The following is a 17,311-nucleotide window of genomic DNA, read 5'->3' on the forward strand; positions in this document are numbered from 1 at the left end:
TCTGTGACCAGCACTTGCTCTAATACCTGCTGGAAAGCACTAGGAAGCCTTAAACTGATACAAGCACTCATCTTTCCATGTTAATAAGGAGAAATTAATCATAGGCACTAAACAGCCTATAGCACCAAACCAGGCATGTCTAACGGTCAGCTTCCGGTGATTTCTCCTGTCCACCTGGTGAATCTGGGCATACTGGGGCAATGCAGCAATTGCCTTATGTACACAGACAACCCTCTCCTCCTACCACCCAACACTACAACCTGTGAGAGATGGACTTACATAGCCAAACTGGAAGCAAAGCTCTCTCCACCCAAGATTGTGCTAGACAGTCAAGAGGAGAAGGTTAACACCCACACTACACCTCAAGCAACACATAGCCCTTCTAAACCCACACCACCAACAGTCACATATAGCAACACTAAATCCACATATGCAGAGGCCCTTAACTGTAGCCTGCCCAAGCAACAAGGACCTCTGAAGCTGAAACGCAAACAAACACCAGTCACAACCAAAGTGTCACATAGCTCACAACACCAGTGTGCCACCCAGCAACAACCCCTAAGGCAAGACAAAGTACCTAACACTTTAGTCATAGGTGACTCTATAGTCCGGCACACTGATGTCCCACTCACCAGGTTGAACAAGGAGAAAATTACAGTCAGCTGTATCTGCCACATAATGTATGCACTCAAGACACTCCACAACAAGTACAAATATGACTCTGTCATTGTCCATGTTGGAGTGAATGACTTGAGACGTACCTCCCTGGACTACATGAAAAGAGATATGGAAGAGCTCTTGGATCATGTGACCAGGTAGGTATGACCCTAGCTTTGAGTAGCATCCTGCCTTCACCCAGAATGATACCACAATATAAGGACAAAATGATTGACTTCAACAATTGGCTAAGCTTCCGGTGTCATTCAAAGGGGATCCAGTATCTGTCTACCTGGGACAACATGATCGACAAACCACAATGCTTTGCCAGAGATGGTCTGCACCTGTTGCCCCTGGGATTCAGGTTACTGGCTAAGGCTCTTGCCACCTCTATAGTGCCTTTTTTAGGCAAAGTTCAAAGGACAAAACCACCACCGTAACAGGTACAAGCATGCAAAATATGAAGATAATGCTACTCAATGCTAGAAGTCTAAACCTCAAAATGCACTCTCTCGAGGCACTCCTAAAAATGGAGAACATTGATATCTGTGCAGTAACTGAGACCTGGTTCAAGGCTCCAGAGAGCACCCCTGCAATACCAGGCTACAACTCTTACCACACTTTTCGGCCACCAAACCAGGATCGAAACACTAAAGGTGGAGGAGTGTCCATATTCATCAAGGATAATCACACCACCAGGTTAGTTGCCCAACACAATGCATCTGAAATTCTCCAGGTGCAACTAACACTAGGTAAGACTGCAATCCAAATTGTAGCTTGCTACAGATCCCACACCATTCCCCAAGATTCTCACTACACCTTTCTAAACATACTGGAAAATACTGAGATAGAACCAAACACCCTAATACTGGGTGATTTTAACTACCCTGCCATTAACTGGGAAAACTACTGGTGTACCAACACCTTAGCCAAACAGTTCTTGGAATTCATAAATTCCAATGCCCTGGATCAACTAATCCATAGTCCCACCAGGGCTCTAATATCCTAGACCTGGTCATTACCAACATGGGAAATCAATGCTCCACACCTATGGTCACCCCCTCGTTTGTCAGGTCTGACCATAAGCTAATCACCCTTAACATCCACATCCCACCCCCACCCCCCAGTAAGGAAACCACCATAAAAAACGTTTCCAAAGCCACCTTCATGCTACTCAAGTCAGAAGTGACAAACTTCATGACACCCATGCAGATGGGAACTGAAAGTTCGACTGCTGAATCCTACGCTAAGGCACTGTATGAGTACATCCACTCATGCATGAATCGTGCCATCCTAAATAGAACCAAGATGCTCACCTCCAAAAAAAGGAAGCCAATCTGGTGGTCCCCTGCCATAAACAAACTATACAACAAAAGGAAGAAACTGTTGCAGAAAAGAGGAAAACCCCAGGATGCAAAAAACTCTCTTACCAGCCTCAGTAAGAAACTGAGATCCCTCATAAAATCCTCCAAAGCTAGTTACGAAAATAAAATTGCCAAAGATTCCAAAGATAACCACAAGGCATTCCATAACTATGTCAAGAATCTAAATGGCAATGCTCAGATCTGCTCTGAGCTAAAACAAAATGACATTAAATATACTGATCCCAAGGATATTGCCAATATCCTGACAGATCGATTCAGTGCCAACTTCACACCCCTCTCACCTCCTAAATGGCCCATCTCAATACCAGAAGATTGCCAAATTCCGGTAATAATGGCCACACAGGTAAAAAATGCACTCTCCAAAGCTAAGAATACAGCATCCATGGGACCAGATGATATTCCGGCCTGTATATTACATGAACTACAATATGAACTGGCACCTCACCTAAGTGTCATGATCCACCTTGGATCCCAGAAACTACCATCCCATCAGTCTGACGAGCCTTATCTACAAGGCCATGGAGCATATTATCATGGAACTTATAAACAAAGACATTGGCAACCTTCAGACACTGGACCCCACCTAGTTTGGGTTCATGAAGGGCCGATCTTGTCTCCTGAACCTGATTGACTTCTTCGAATCAGTCTCCAGAGCCATGGACAAGAGTAAGGTGGTCCATACAGCCTATCTAGACCTCACCAAGGTTTTTGCCACATCCCCCCACTCTGGAATCATAGATAAACTTACTAAGCTGGGCATTAATCCCTACATCACCCAATTGGTTGCCAACTGGCTTACTGACAGAACCCACACTGTAAAAGTAGCCGACTCCAAATCCAGCTCCAGGCAAGTGACAAGTGGAGTACCTCAGGGTTTAGTCCTGGGACCGCTCTTGTTTGGCATCTACTTCTCTGAAGTACAGGCCAACACTAAGGGACTCTGGCTAACAAAGTTCGCAGATGACTGCAAACTGGGAGCCGTTATTATATCCCCAAATGATGTGGATAATCTACAAAAGGGCCTTACAGAAACAGATGCTTGGTGCCAGAGCCATGGGCTCAAGCTCAATGCCAAGAAATGTATAGTTATCCCCTTTGGGAAAAAAACATGTACCCATGAATTACCACATAGGTGGCAGTACACTAAACACCGAAAGTGTGATAAGAGACTTAGGGACACAGGTGAACAGTGGTCTCACCTTCGATAACCACATCGCCACAACAGTCAGGAAATCCTTCTGTGACACACCTCATCACTAAGGGCTTTTCATCCAGAAATGGAGGTCATTGTCCCACTGTACTCATCCCTCATTAGACCCATTATTGAATACAACGCCCCATTTGGTATGTACCTCTCAAGACATCTGCAACAACTGGAAAGGCCACAGAAATACCTCACTAAAAGAATCACAGGCCTAAAGCAGATGCCCTACGCTGACCGCCTTAAAAAAATTCAGCTATACTCTGTCGCATATCATCTACTCAGAGGCGATCTCTGCTTAACATACAAGGCATTGTCAAACCCAGAGCTGTTGGACATGCTACACTTAAAGAAATCCCAATCCCTCAGAGCCACACGCTCCAGAGATCAAACCTTGTCATCACAATAAACAAAACATGCTGGAGGGATAGGTTCCTGACCCAGAGACTCCCCAGACTCTGGAACAGACTGCCCATACATGTCAAGCAGAGTGCCTCTTTGGCCCTCTTCAAAATGAACCTTGACGATTGGATGGGTGAAAGGAAATTCACCCTGGGGATCACATCAGTTGCCCTGATAGACAGGGGTCCAGGGAAGTAAATAGTGTGGGAAGAAATAGCCAGGGAATTGTTATGGCTAGGCTTGTACAGGCCCTAGGGCTGATAGCCTAGTACCAACCTATGAATCTATAAGGACACTACATGAGGTTCCCTGTAAGTTCCAGTGACACAACAACCTTATAAGCATGTGTTGAATGCCTTGCATTCTTAACCTCCCTACAATCACTGAACAAAGGAAAGATGACTTGGGGAAAAAATAGGTGGGTTAAGAGGTTGTAAGGCCATACAGCAGCAGTAACCCTATTTAAACATCTGTAGATATAATGAGTATACTTACACAAGTGTATTACTTTCAGTATAGGAATCATTGCTGAAGTAGGATTTCTGATTTGTAGAAAGAGTACTTAAGCAGTAGAGACCCCCATGTGCAATAGGAGATCGTAACAGAAAATGCAGGACAGTTATGGCAATGAAAAGCAGCTGCTCTCTGAATAACACAGATTGAAATGTCTGGAAAAAGTGTGCAGCACAGTTCATATAGCTCTGCAAAGATACACTGAGTTTACACATTCTTAAAAAAGTTTGCTGTGGTTGCTGCAGTTGCCTGGTAATGTGGGCTCTAACTGCCATCACCAAATGCAACCCATTATTTTCATAGGTGATGCAGTTTACTAGCAATGACAGAATTTGTTATGAGAAAAACCTGTATTGTCTGCATGCACTGAAAGGAACAAACAGCTATTTAGACTGCCTGCATACTTTTAGTTCTTGCCAAATAGAAACTAAGTTGTCTGTGAATATCTAGAAAATGTAAGATGCTTTCACTTTGTTTGAGAGATACAAGACTGTCACGCTAGAGACTGTCACGCTAGACAGTCTGGTTAAGTGCCAGTTTGAATGCAGTTTATTTAATCATAAGGTAGCCCCTTGCTAAACAGTTCTACCAGGTACTTCAAGATTTCCAGTTGCTTGTCTCTTTTGAAGGGATACCCCTTCTTTTACATCATTTGAAGAAACTCTTAGATTAGACCTTTTTGTCTTCTACAAGATGTGCATTACAGTACAGTTGTATAGGTAACTTATGTTAATGGTAGATGCCCACATAGATCACTGTTGCAGTATTCTTCAAAAAAGGGCAGTTGTCCATGAGGATACTTGTACATTCAGCTAGTCTACAAAAGCACTCTACGTCTACCCTTAGCACAAACAGACATGCTAATACAAAGAGAACATACAGCTACACCAAAACTCAGTGATTTCTTTCCCTATGGTGGGTGGCTGAAGCATGCAGCCTAACTATACTATAAGATCATAGTTATGGTACTCTTCAAAAATGGGATGTCTCCCAAAGCTTCATGAAGTATGGGGGAAGGGATTTGAACTAGAATCCAGGAGACCTTGCAGAACAACTTTGTCAAATCCAGTTCTGGTTTTACAGAAAGCATCCAAATTACAATGTTTTGTAAATGTGTGAACAGAGGACCAAGTAGCTGCCTCTAACACGGACCTAGCAGTGATATCTTTCAAAAATAAGTAGCAACTGCACCAAGCAGAATGAACCTATACATTTTTGGAAAATCCTTGCCATGACTAGAATAATAGAACTGAATAGAAAGGGAAAGCATCTTGATACAGTTTGTTTACAAAATGGCTGTCCCATTTTCTTTTCATCATAAGAGACAAAATGTTGATTTGGTGTTTTTCTAAAGTCTTTTGTTCTGTCCAGATAAAATCTGAGTTGTCTATGTACATCAAGGTAATGAAGGATTATTTTTCTGTTATTTTGTGGATTAGGAAAGAAAGCAGGGAGATGAATAACATGGTTAAAGGTAAATTCAGAGACCATCTTTGGCATAAGGAAGGGTTGGTTCTGGGACTCGACTTGTCCATGTGAAATAGCAGCAAAGGATGAATATATAGAAAGGTTTCTGAATTACAAGTCCTTTTATCAAAAATTAGGGCTACCGACCAATCATCTAGGTCAATAATTTAGGAAAAATGCTGGCTGCTGGTTCAAAAAGAGCACAGGTTAACTTTTCTAACACACAATTTAAATGCCACAGAGGAACCATCTTTTTTACTGGTGGTCTGATGTGTAGTAACCACTTAAGAAATCGACCTGAAAAGTAGAAGTTAATTGAAGATCCTGTGACAACAGACTGAAATTGGTGACAGATGTACATTTAATGAAGTGTATGCTAAACCAGACTTCAGAAGCTCATGCAGGTAATGAAGAACAAGTGCTCCCAATTGAGATGGGTCCTATCCTTTGTTTTGGAACCAAAGAGTAAAGCTTTTCCATTTAGATCAATAAGATTTCCAAGTAGGTTTTCTGGCCTCATTAAATACCTACAACACCATCCTCAGAATAAAGGTGTCTAAAAAAATCTAAATCTTAACACATACAAGCGGTTAGATTAAAGGTAGGAAGATATGGATGCATTAATGATCTCTCGTCCAGTTTAAGAAAGCCCACTCTGTGAGGTAGTTTCTGGTGATTGCCTCCCCCTTCTAATGCAATTGGCCAAGGGCAATATTTTCTGGGCTAAAACGGAGTCACCAACCATATCTTTGTAAGGTCCTTCCTTATCTTGAGAACTTTGGGAAATGAGAGGAAAGGCATGCAGAAACCTCTCTGTCCAGGGAGCTGAGAAAATATCCTTCTTCTAGGCCTCTCTGCATGGTGTGTTGGAGCAGAACATTTTTAGTTGTGTGTGGAGGCAAACGGTTCTGAGTAACACCCCATGGTAGACTATTTGCAAGGAAGACTTCTAGGTTTAACATCCACTCATGATGGTCTGCTTATATCTGCTTAGAGAGTCTCACTGTATTCTGCTCTGAAGGAATGTATGTTGCCTGGAGAAAGAAGTTGTTTTGAATGGCTTATGTCCTAGGCTATGACATAAAGCCTGCAAAGGGAGTAATATTCTGCCCCCCCCCATTTATGTACGACCTCAAATTGATGTTGTCTGTTACCACAGTTACTGTGCGCCTACAGTCCAAAGATGGTTTAGAGCTTTGATGGCATTGATAACAGCAGTCATTCCTTTGAGACTTTATGTTTTTGTCTGTGCTGTGGTTACACAATTCCCTGTACCTTAATGTCTTGGGAGAAGGCACCCCAAGCAAGGTCTGTAGTATCTGTGGCCACACTCTGATGTATTCACAGAGGTGAGAATAGGACTCAGTATTGAGTGATTTCAAAGTTGGTATGTTTAATTTAGAGGGGGGTGTGGAGGACACAGTCCCCCTCATATGGGGTGCAGCTTGCCTTCCTCCAAATGACTCTGTTTGATTAGAACATTGTACAATAAGCAATCCTCAGGTATAATACACTGCAGAAATAAGGAGGAACTGAGGAGACATTTACATAAATAGCAGGTCATACATGCTAAATAGTCTTCTAGCAGTAATGTTCCTCTTAGGTATAGATCACATGGCTTGTCTAAGAGAGTTCATTTCAGACATATGACATTCCATAATCATTTTAATGCATGTCCTTATAAGAACAATTAAACAAAACTCCAAATTCTAAATAATATCAATTGTCACATTAATACATTTCAGTTTATTTTTCTACAATACACACTAGCCCCAATAAACTAAAATAATTACTGTTTAACTGTGATCAAAGACACCATGGACAAATCCGTATCATTCAAAAGCTGCTTCTCTGACCACCAATTACAGTCCTATTATTTATTGTTTATTAGACTGTGAGCAAATGAAAGAATGTATGAATAAATACATAAATAAATAATGACTGCTGAGATGTATTTCTGTTTACTGCTGTTAGACTACAGTGCAACCCATTGCAAATCCTCCCAGCACATACTCACATACAAATCTCTCGCACACACACACACACACACACACACACACACACACACACACACACACACACACACACACACACACACCATTTGCAAACTCTTCAGTGAATGTGGAGCCTGAGATGTCTGACAGTGGTCAAATTAATAAGTAAATAAATTAGTGCATTGGGTGATAGCTGAAAAGGGTCACTTGACCAGTCCACCTACACATTTAACAAACAGTAAATAAATAAATAATGTACTTCATCTTATTGCTGTTATATACAAACAATACATTGCAATCCTTTACAACCCCTTAGTACCCCCCAATGCAATTATGTATATAAGAGAGTGGCAGTTGACCACTGCAAAGAAAAAAAATAAAAATGCAAGTCATCAACCATTCACATCAAAGTAAACTTGAATTATTAGTTTAATAAAATAATTACTTCATCAAAAATACATGTTCACTGTTTTGCACCTATCTAAGTCTGTCATCAACAACTCTCATTACTTTACTTTACTTCTGGCTCCAGTCTCATGAAGTATTCTTATTCAATAAGAATCAGCTGCTTCCTCTGTTAGGCAAATCATCTGTTCTAAAGTGCCGTTTCTGGCCTCCTTAAAATAATAGCAGGCGGGCCTGTAGTAAGGTGTAGTCACCTTATTCTCTCTTGGGGCATAGGTCTAAATGCCGTGTTGATTAGAAAACATCCCAGCTAAGTATCAAATATGAAGATGCAGGTACTCCACAACGATCGAAGCCAACCAGTCTCAAATGTAGTAAAAAAACTCCTTTATTTGTTCGAAACAGTAAGCGCTTTCACGTCTACAAGGGACGCTTCATCAGACTTAAATGTCTGATGAAGCATCCCTTGTAGACGTGAAAGCGCTTACTGTTTCGAACAAATAAAGGAGTTTTTTTACTACACTTGAGACTGGTAGGCTTTGATCGTTGTGGAGTACCTGCACCTTCATATTTGATATTTTGACTTTTTCTGGGCCCAGCAGGTACCTTACCCTAAGAGAGTTCTTTGTAATTTATATCCCAGCTAAGTAAATTAACTTTTTCCTGCAAAACACAGAACTCTGTATGGAGTCTTGAAAAGGAACTGTATTAAAAAAAGATCATTAATAGCAGTTTTGTACTTGGAGTAGGTGAAGCACAACAGCCAAGGTCACACGGGTATTCTTTGGTTTCCTGGTTACAAATATCTTTAAACTTCTAGCTGAACTAGTTTATTTGCCTCTCGCATAACTCAGACTGTTATTACTGAAGAGCTTAAATCTGTGTTGTGTAATTCTCTACTGCTGGACGAGTTCAATTTTTTTTTTCCCTAAACCGTCTTGTCCATGCATGGCTGTTTCTGAAATGAAGAAAGTCTGACTAAAGCTAATTCAATAAATTGCAGTCAAAGCCTACTTTGCTGTTTTATATATATATATGTGTGTGTGTGTGTGTGTGTGTATATATATATATATATATATATATATATATATATATACATATATCTATATATTTATATAAATATATAGATACACACACACACACACACACACACACACACACACACACACACACACACACACACACACACACACACACAGTCTCACAGATTTTCTAATTCCGTTTTGGAATATAAAGATAATTGCTGTCTATGTGTTTGCCTTTCCTGAATTTTATTCGCTCATTCTGAAGATCACAATTCTTTAAGCAATATTTCTGAACTCAATATTCAGTGCAAGTACTCATTTAGAAATGGAGAATTTTTATTTTGTGTTATATCTGTTTCAGTAGCACAAATTGATGTTTTAGTGATTTGTAGCAACATAGCATGTGCCTTTGCTGCTGTTGTTACTCAATTAGCCCTTCAAGTCTCAGCACTTTTAGTATCATGAGAACTTGCAGCCATAACAATGTTATTCTCTTCTGCCAGAGAATACACTGAAATAATATAGTTTCAGACCACTGGGTCTTCAGACTCCAAAACATACTTATGGTTTTGGTGTGACTTTTTGAAAGGCATGAATCTACATGATTTTAGAAGCGCTATGTCCCATATGTACTATTTTATTTTACTGAGTTCACCTTTATACTAGAGTAATTCTGCAATCTCATCTCCTATTTTTAGATTATGTATTCGAATATGTGGTACTGTACGCATTCCTCTGTTCAGAAATTTAGTCTCCTTTCTATTCCCTGCCCTTTTTAAGTCCTGCTGTTGTATGAGCAGTTTGACTCTTACTGTTAACTGTTCATCTCAGTTTTCAGTAGGATTGCTAGTTAACTACATTGCTAGAGGCCAAACTTTGTACTGCCAAGCCATTATTTATAGTGATTTATTAATTCACTAAGGTACACATATTTCTAACGATTGCTTCTTGTTTATCCATCTTTGGCAGCAGAAAGTTCTCATATAACCTGCAACTGCAGCACTGAATTTTAATTTCTGACACTGTATAATATGTACCTGCAACAGCTTCTTACCTAGCTGTAGGTCTCAGGAATGTGTAGACCAAATAATTAACCTTTAACACCTCTCACAGCTTCTCATTAGTCATCTAATTTAATGGAAAACACACTACAATTTACTTTAAAAAGTCTGCTTTTGCATAGCATCTCAGTTTCTATGAAGCAGCACCTGTTAACACGTATGCTATATACTGCTCTTTCTTTTTGTATGTTTCATGTCACTCAGGTCTCACGTTAATCATTTTGTATAACATGTCATGTAGGTATAAATCGCAAATCTGTTTAAGCATGATGTGGCCCTCATAGTTCAACCATTTCAGGCCTGCTCAATAATTTTATTCATCCATTCACTCTTTCTTTTGTTCATACATTTATTTAATTTCACTTTGTTAGCATAGTTAGTAGACTGGTCCAAAGACGGTTTTCAGATATAACCCAGGCCTCTGGGGGGAGTCTGTGAAATATAAACTTTAATAATCAATCATAACACATAAAACAATTCTAATAACAGATTACACTTATTACTAAGATGTACAGTATTTACATAAAATTAGTATTTGCAGAAAATCAACAGCGGATACAAGTTTATAGAGCTACAATATGTATCTCAAAACAGTAGTACATATAGGATGAAAAGAGGTGAATTATTTATATATACAGTATATAGTGATTTAAGTACCTGTGGTTTGCAATCTATTAACAGCCAAGGAATGCCGAGCTGAGGAAAGACATACGGTAGACTGATTTAGTGCAAGTAAGTTGCTTTAGTCATTATTTTTGAAGCAAATGCAATTAGCTCCATTTAGAGTTGCTCTTTTATGGAAGACTTAATGTGCCTCAATGCATTCTGTTTGCTTATCTCAGCAGGAATTTGGTTAGGTGTAGCTGTATGAAGTTTAGAGTATGCCATTTCACTTGTTGTTGTTGTTGTTGTTTATCTTTTGGCTTTTCCTGGTTAGGGGTCACCACAGCAGAACTCCGGTCCACTAATGATTGGCAGTAGACTTTCACAAACGCAGAGGTGCTAGCTCGACATTCAGCCTTCAACGAAGGCATGCCCATTTACGCATGTTTGTGATGGTTTTAAAAAAACAACCTATTAAGTGTCAGTGATTCTTCCAAGTCATCTCTGAGAGTGTAACTTTGATATCCAACTAATAGTATAAACCTTGGCTCTAAATAATCATAGGCTCATAGGATCATAAGAAGTTACTAGGCTAATGGCTCCAGGGCCCATACAAGCCTAGCCAAGTTTAACCTATGCTCCCAAGGGTGTCTGGTTCAATGATAAACTAAAATCAGCACCTAATTGCCCCTGTCCAAGAGGGACACAGGTGGAACCCCAGGAGTGAACTTCCTGTTACCCATCCAATTGTCCAAATTACACTTAAATAAGGCCAACAAGGAGCTTTGTTTAACATGAATAGGAAGCTTGTTCCAAAGGTGGTTCAACCTCTGTGAGACAAATATGTCTCTCCAGCAAGTTCTGTTGATATCACATACCAGGTGTGACCCATGTGCCATTTGACTTGCAAATGTGCAACATTTCCATTAAAGCTTGGTTAGAGATTACTCTATATGCAAGTCACAGGTCACTTCTAAGCACTTTGTACAACACAGAGTAAAGTGACAATGATTGCAGTCTGTCCGCATAAGACAGATCTTAAATACCCTGAATTTTCTTTGTAAGGAACCTTTGTGGTCTCTCCAATTGCTGCAGGTGTCAGGAAAGGAACATACCAAAGGGACCATTGTACTCTATTATTACCCTGATGAGGAAAGAGTACAGGAGGGTTGTAATCTCTTTTTTTTGTCTGGAGGCAATGCCCTTACTTATGAGATGAGCAATATAAAATGCCTTTCTTACCACTGTGGCACCATGGTAATTGAATTTAAAGTTGCTGTCAACCTGTGTGCCCAGATCTTTCACCACTAACTGTGTGCTTAGGGTATTGCTATTGATGTGGTAGTTTGCAGGAATATCACCCTTACCGAAGGAGATGATAATGCATTTTTTGCATTAAGTTTAAGACCATGACTTTGGCACCAGTCATTAGTTTGCATAAGACCTTCTTGCAGGATATTGAAATCGCTAGGGGTTTCAATGATCACTCCCAGTTTGCAGTCATCAGCAAACTTTGTCAGCCACAGTCCTTTAGTTTTAGCCTGTACTTCAGAGAAGTAGATTCCAAACAGTAGGGGCTCCAGAACCAATCCCTATTGAACACCATTGGTTACGGGTCTGCTGGAGGAGGTGTAGTCCCCTATTTTGACCATATGAGTTCTGTCGGTGAGCCAGCTTGCAATCCACCTGACAGTATATGGGTTGATACCCAGCTGGGTGAGTTTACCAATGACGCATGAGTGGGGGATTGTGTCAAAGGTCTTGGTTAAGTCTAGGTAGGCCGTATGCACAGATTTGCCCTTGTCTAGGGCCTTGGTGACTGTCTTAAAGAAGTCCACCAAGTTTAAAAGGCATGATCTCCTCTTGACAAAGCCAAACTGGGTGGGATCAAGCATTTGGAGATTTCCTATATCTTTGTTAATAAAGTCCATGATGATTCATTCTAAGGCTTTGCAGATAAGGCTGCTCAGGCTAATCGGTCTATAGTTCCTGGGGTCTATGGATGCATCCGCTTTCTGCAAAGGGATGACTGCAGCTGTTTTCCATTCTGCTGGGATTAAGCCAGTGCTTAGGCTGTGATTGAAAAATGTGCTCAATGGTGATGCTAATTCCTGTTTTAATCAATGTAGAACACAGCCTAAGATGTTGTCTGGTCTCATAGAGGCTGTGTTTTTGGCTTTGAAGAGGGCATTTAAGACCTGTTCCTCAGAGATACTAGGTGGGGGATAGGTGTTAGGGATGCTTTGGGGTATATGTGGCAGGGATAGGGGAGTGAAGTTTTCACTGAACTTGTCAGCCAGCAAGTTTACTATATCCACAGGTTCTACATATGTATTACCATTAACTATGAGTTCAGCACAGATCCTCTAGTTCTATATATGTATTACCATTAACCACAAGTTCAGCACAAATCTGGACCTTACCTTTGAGGTTATGGATGTAACTAAAGAATGCCTTGTGGTTGTCTGTAGTTAGGGAAGCCAATATGGATTCATTGTTAGCTTTGGAGAACTTCACTAGGAGTCTTATTTGCTTGTTTAAGCTGAGGAGGGAATGTTTCCCGTCATGCTTTACAGATTAATATTACAGATTAAATAACATGTAACCAATCAAATATTCCCACCCTAAAAAATCCTTATATGACTGTTTTGTGTTTTGACCATAACATTTCATCAGAAAGGCTGCTCCATCTATCCCCTCTACATATAGGCAAATATTGACTAAAAAAAGTAATCACTTGACTCGACTATTCTGTCTACTATTATTTCACAAACTACTGTATATGCCCTACAAGCACCACCTATAATAATAAGACTAGACCCAGCTACCCATACATCTGAAGCACTAGCGCTCTGTATGTACACTCTAGAAAGTACACAATAAAATGTATACTGGCATAGATGGTTTTATTCCTAGTGGTCATTCTGTGTGCCTGCTTGACAGACAAGGGAGTATTTATTTCAAATAAGTTCTCACTTAATAACAGTCATTGGACCACTACCTCCTTTTCCTTCTGTTAAACCTATAAAACAGATGTTTATTCTCCTCCTATACTCAGAATTGCTGAGTTTCAATTCCATGAGATGTGCCATTAATTGTAGACCTCTGATCAGCACAGAGTGAAGCAGAATGGTCTCCTTTTTTGTGATTGTTTCTGCCTCCTGCTTTTCAAGTTTGATAGAGAGAATCTCCATTTGTTGATCCTATTTTGTGCTGGATGCTTTCAGATTTGCTGTATCCCAAAGCACTGCCTATAGATGTGATGTTAATGTGAGGATTTTTTTCTGGTTGTTTTGGTCTGAGGAGGGGGTGGTCACTATACTGGAGATGCTCCCATGATGCAGATAAGCTCCATAAAGGCACCTGTTGATAAGTGAGGTTTAAAGTCAATACGCTTCTATTCTTTGAAAAATAAAATAAATAACAACAGTAGCACTTGCAATTGAGAAAAAGTACAATCACAGAAAAGCAAGGCTTACTTAGAGTAAATAGGTACTGAAAATTGCATTTACAGCCAAAGGAGTTCTACACTGTAGTTAAAAGACTGCCATTAAAATGCATTGTTGTGCACGCTCTGAAAATAAGCAAGTATTTGTTTTAGATAAGTCTTGCTTCTAATATCTCCTTGGAACTAGAGTACAAACACACACACACACACACACACACACACACACACACACACACACATACACACACACATACCTTCAGTGTCTTGTACTGTGGGTTCATTGCATCAAATGTTTTGTTAGGCAAATTGTTTTGCTGAATTGCAGGTTCATCACAGGATGCAGGCATTTTTTTGCAGGATTGCTATACAGTGTAGAGTAGGATTTTGCCCTTTCCCCATTGTTTTATGATCTTGGAGTTGGTATATATAATTAGCAGTGGGTGAGGGGGATGCAGGGGGCTTCCCCCTGCATTAACTATTGTTTATAGTTTCTTTTTTTTGATAGCATAAGTATTGACCATTTGGCTGATTTAGTAAGTCAGTGATATAGTGAAATATAATTGTGTATATATATATATATATATATATATATATATATATATATTTATATATATACACACACACACACACATATATATATATATATATATTTATATATTTATATATATATATATATATATATATATATATATATATATATATATAAATAACTCCCACTTCATCGAAGCAGTGGAACAATGAATGACTTCAGGGTAAGTAACGTTTTGTGCGAGATGGTGAACTTTGCCCTTTTGCCAACTGATGTGTGATCTCAAAGTTGGTAAATTTAGTTGAGGGGGTTGTGGGTCACAGTCCCCCACCTGGGTGGGTTAGGGATGGTGCAATTTGGATTTTGTTTCTGTTTGCATAAGTGGTTGCTTACCCTGGGAAGATCTTTGCTGTTCCGCTGCTTCGATAAAGTGGGAGTTCAATACAGAATTTCAGTGAAATGACGTAATATATATATATATATATATATATATATATATATGTATATATATATATATGTATATATATATATATATATATATATATATATATATATATGTATATATATATATATATATATAGGTTCATAGGTTCATAGGTAGGTACTAAGCTATAGGTTCATAGGTTCATAGGTAGGTACTAGGCTATTGGCCCTAGGGGCTATATAAGCCTAGCCAAAAATGCACCCTGGCTTTTGTCACCCAAGAAAATTATTTTCCTGTGCCCCTGTCAAGCAGAGCCACAGAAGTGATCCCTGGGGTGAATTTCCTATTTCTCATCCAATCATCAAGATTTTTCTTGAAGAGTGCTAATGAGGAGCTCTGTTTGACATAGATAGATAGTCTGTTCCAGAGTATGGGAAGTCTCTGGGACAGGAATCTATCCCTCCAGCATGTTCTGTTTATTGTGGTGACAAGGTTTAGGTCCCTAGAGCGTGTAGCTCGGAGGGATTGGGATTTCTTTAAGTGGAGCATGTCCAGCAGCTCTGGGTTTGACATAGCTTTGTATGTTAGGCAGAGATCGCCTCTGAGTAGGCGATATGCGACGGAGTAAATCTGGAGTTTTTTGAGACAGTCTGCATAGGGCATCTGTTTGAGGCTGGTAATCCTCTTTGTGAGGTATTTCTGTGGCCTTTCCAGTTGTTGTAGATGTCTTGTGAGGTACATACCAAAAGGGGCGTTGTACTCTATAATGGGTCTAATGAGTGATGTGTAGAGGGGAACAATGACCTCTTTTTTTCTGGATGAGAAACCTTTTGTGATGAGGTGAGCCATGTAGAATGACTTCCTGACCACTATGGTGATGTGATTATCAAAGGAGAGACTACTGTCCACCTGTGTCCCAAGGTCTCTTATCACACTTTTGGTGTTAAGTAGACTACCAGCTATGTGGTAGTTCACGGGTACAGAGTTTTTACCAAAGGGGATGACAATGCACTTTTTGGCATTGAGCTTCAGGCCATGGCTTTAACACCAGGCATCTGTCTCAGTGAGGCCCTTTTGTAGTATGTCCACATCGTTAGGAGTTTCGATTATGGCTCCTAGTTTGCAGTCATCTGCAAACTTTGTTAGCCAAAGACCTTCTATGTTAGCCTGTACTTCAGAGAAGTAGATACCAAACAGAAGAGTACCCAGGACTGAACCCTGTGGTACTCCACTTGTCACTGGTCTGAAGTCGGATTTGGAGTCTGCTACTTTCACAGTGTGGGTTCTGTCCGTGAGCCATTTGGCAACCCATCTTGTAACATAGGGATGTATACCTAGTTTAGTGAGCTTATCTTTAATTCCAGAGTGGGGTATGGTGTTGAAAGCCTTGGCAAGATCCAGATAAGCTGTGTGAACCACCTTACCCTCATCTATGACTTTGATGACTGCTTCAAAGAAGTCAATCAGGTTTAAGAGACATGATCTGCCTTTTTCAAATCTGAACTGGGTAGGGTCCAGAGTATGGAGATTACCAATGTCTTTGTTTATGAGTTCCATGATGATACGCTCCATGGCCTTGGAGACCAGGCTCGTTAGGCTAATGGGGCGGTAGTTCCCGGGTTCCGTTGTGGCTCCCCCTTTGTGGAGTTGGATAACCATTGTTGTGCACTATTCAGTGGGCACAATGCCTGAGGTGAGGTTATGATTGAACATGGTACTTAGGTAGGGTGCCAGTTCATTCTGTAGTTCATGTAGAATGCAGCCTGGGATATTGTCAAGTCCCATGGATGCTGTGTTCTTGGCTTTGGAGAGTGTGGTTTTTACCTGTGCAGCCATGATTATAGGAACTTTGCATTCTTCCAGTATAGAGATGGGCCCTCTAGGGGGTGAGAGGTGGGTAAAGTTAGCACTGAACCTATCTGCCAGGATGGTGGCAATATCAGTTGGTTCTGTATATTTAGTGCCATTGTGCTGTAACTCAGAACAGATCTGAGTGTTGCCATTGAGATTCTTGACATAACTATAGAATGCTTTGTGGTTGTCTTTAGAGTCAGTGGCAATTTTGTTTTTGTAACTAGCTTTGGAGGATTTTATGAGGGATCTCAGCTTCTTACTGAGGTTGACCAGGGAGTTCCTCCAGTCATGGGATTTTACTCTTTTTTGCAACAGTTTCTTTCTTCTGTTGTAGAGTTTGTTT

The sequence above is a fragment of the Protopterus annectens genome, chromosome 3.part0 (genome assembly GCF_019279795.1).
Source record: "Protopterus annectens isolate FY-2018-M chromosome 3.part0, PAN1.0, whole genome shotgun sequence".
Lineage (NCBI taxonomy): Eukaryota > Metazoa > Chordata > Ceratodontiformes > Protopteridae > Protopterus > Protopterus annectens.